Source organism: Muscardinus avellanarius, assembly GCF_963383645.1.
Source record: "Muscardinus avellanarius genome assembly, chromosome: 2".
In the NCBI taxonomy this organism is placed as follows: domain Eukaryota; kingdom Metazoa; phylum Chordata; class Mammalia; order Rodentia; family Gliridae; genus Muscardinus; species Muscardinus avellanarius.
The window spans coordinates 26,229,155-26,232,368 of NC_137787.1; the positions used below are offsets into that span (position 1 = coordinate 26,229,155).

Genomic DNA, 3,214 nt, shown 5'->3' on the forward strand with positions numbered 1-3,214 from the left:
GTCTATTTAGTGCTGTCTTATAGATAAATTAGATAAGTTAATATAGTGTGCTCATATACTACATGCTCAATAAAATTTTCTTTCTGAAGAAAAATAATTTATCTTGATTAATTGTTATATTCAACTTGGAAACTAAAATCTTATGGAATGAAGGAAACTTTAAATCTGAAGCAGTTTACTAAAGTCACTGAAATGAGTGCTTTAAGAATGAAGGTAAAACAATTTCTAGCAAGGGGCTGTAAAAGAAGGTAAGACCAACATTTTCTCTGGTCTTTATCGGTGTACGAGTTGAAATCTGTTTATCTTGCCCAGAGCCCCGGAGTCCGAGCTGGTTCCTCGCCTGGTTTTGTCCCGTGGTCGCCCGTCTCGCCTTCTTTCAACATGACAGATGCCGCTGTGTCCTTCGCCAAGGACTTCTTGGCAGGTGGAGTGGCTGCAGCCATATCCAAGACGGCAGTAGCGCCCATCGAGAGGGTCAAGCGGCTGCTGCAGGTGCAACATGCCAGCAAGCAAATCACCGCAGATAAGCAATACAAGGGCATTATAGACTGCGAGGTCCGTATCCCCAAGGAGCAAGGAGTCCTGTCCTTCTGGCGTGGTAACCTGGCCAGTGTCATCAGATACTTCCCCACCCAGGTTCTCAACTTTGCCTTCAAAGATAAATACAAGCACATCTTCCTGGGTGATGTGGACAAAAGAACCCAGTTCTGGCGCTACTTCGCAGGGAACCTGGCATCGGGTGGTGCCACTGGGGCCACGTCCTTGTGTTTTGTGTACCCTCTTGATTTTGCCCGTACCCGTCTAGCAGCTGATGTGGGTAAAGCTGGAGCCAAGATGGAATTCAAAGGCCTCGGTGACTGCCTGGTTAAGCTCTCCAAATCTGATGGGATTAAGGGTCTGTACCAAGGCTTTAACGTATCCGTGCAGGGTATTATCATCTACCGAGCTGCCTACTTTGGCATCTATGACACTGCGAAGGGAATGCTTCCAGATCCCAGGAATACTCACATCTTCATCAGCTGGATGATCGCACAGTCCGTCACTGCTGTTGCTGGGTTGACTTCCTAATCCATTTGACACTGTTCACCATCACATGATGATGCAGTCAGGACGCAAAGGAACTGACATCATGTAGACGGGTACAACTGACTGCTGGAAGAAGATTGCTCGTGATGAAGGCGGCAAAGCTTTATTCAAGGGCGCGTGGTCCAGTGTTCTCAGAGGCATGGGTGGTGCCTTTGTGCTTGTCTTGTATGATGAGATTAAGAAGTTCACATAAGTTATTTCTTGGTCATTCCCCTGCGGACAGGCATGTTGTATTGTATAACATATCTTGAGCATTCTGGGCAGACTGGGCTGTCTGTTTATCACTGGCAACTATTTACTGGTTGAAAATGGGAAGCGATAATATTCATCTGACCAGTTTTCTCTTAAAGCCATTTCCATAATGATGAAATAATGAAGGGACTCAATTATATTTTTTATTTCAGTCACTCCTGAAAAATAACAAATTTGATGAAATAAAAAGATATCAAAAAAAGAGAAATCTGTTTATCTTCTCAAAAGTCACATAATGTGTCTTGTATCCATTTATGTGATGATGGGTTAGATATAACCACAAGAAGAGACAGAAAACAGGCTCAAGAAAACCAAGTTTATTATATTCATGGTCCTAGAGACAGTGGGACTAGGATACCGTGCCATATAGTAAAGACACCTGGGTGGTCAGGAGGGTTGAAGAGAAGGTTTGGTGGATCTTCACTGGAGTTTCCATGGCAAATGCAAGCCAGGACAGAGGGAACAGTTTCAGATTGGGTAGTCTGAGTCACTTTTCTGAGCTTTGTTCTGCAGAGATGGTTCCTTATTGTCTACCAACTAGGCCTGGGATGAGGAAGGCAGAGAAATACTGGCTCCTGGGTGGAAGGGCCTGGTAGTGGAGGCATCGTGCCCTAATGATTAGTTTGTCTAATAAAGACATGCTTCCAGCTAGGCCCCTTGTTATCTTTACAAATTGCTTAGCCTCGACAGTCACAACCATATTTAAGCTGTCAAAACAACAGAAAATAAAAAGAACATTTAAAAATATTTACAGTGCAGAGTGTAGGGACGACAAGCATATACTCTAGAGGCAAACTCTGATTCTTCCGTTTACTTAGCTTGGGCCCATACTTTAACTATGTGGCTCAGTTTCCACTTCTGTATAATTGAGGTAATACTACTTACATTCATGGGGTTTTGGTGGGGGTTAAAGTAGTTGATGTATATTTGGTAGGTAAAACCATGCCCTCTAACACATATTAATATATGATGGTAATTAAACATCCCACATATTCACAATATTATTTTTGTTTACTGGAGACTAAATAAATTTTCATTTCAAATACTTAACACCCTTAAGTTAAATAGAAAATTTTATCTTAATTTTTTACATTTCTCTGATGTCATACATTAATTTTAGTGACAAATCTGATTTTTACCTATCAGTATTTTTGGTACCTAGATGATTAAGAAAATAATAGTCTAGGAATTGACTTATTTATATGAATACCTGATGATACCTTATCTTGATGATTAAAGAAGTGAGAATTTTGTTCAGAACTAAATTTTACAGTTAAGACTTTGCACAAGTCTATTGACAATCTTCACAATAAAGATTATTTCTTTCATGGTTCATTGTAAAGGAAACTGGGTCTTGACCAGGTCTCAACCTGCTCTCTGGGGTAAAGTTTTGGACTTGTTTGTTGGGGCTCCTGAGTTCCTGTAAATTTCGAAAACACTAATCATTTGTCCCTTCTAGAATGTGAGATCAATGCAGAATTTACTGTTTTATGTGTTGCTATATCTTCTGCACCCAGAGTAGTACCTAAAACCTAGTACTCACTCAATAATTATTTGTTTGATGAATAAATTAATACATTCTGAAAGTTGGTATTAGGTTTGTGGGTCCAACAATAAGACACTTGTAAAATATAAGAAAAAATGTTCACACCAATTTTTTCATCTCAATACATAATATCTGAGGTAAATGGATCTTTTATTAAATACACATACATACAAATACCCTTAGAATATAAAATATTTGCCTTATAACTCCATGGCAGTCCAGAAGAGGTAAGAGAGGTATCCTCTCCTACACACTTTTGCTTTATCTGGTTTGATAAGTTAACATCAGAGACTGACAGATCCAATGAGATGTTCCTTATTCATACTAGGA

The 3,214-nt window shown here is 39.9% G+C and overlaps 1 pseudogene across 1 annotated transcript; it reads left to right on the forward strand.

Annotated features, from left to right (window-relative positions):
- The first annotated feature begins 381 nt into the window (after positions 1 to 381).
- Positions 382 to 1,279, forward strand: LOC308259051 (ADP/ATP translocase 2-like; annotated as a pseudogene). Its single transcript has one exon. The product of its transcript is annotated as an ADP/ATP translocase 2-like (transcript).
- Positions 1,280 to 3,214: the final 1,935 nt, after the last annotated feature.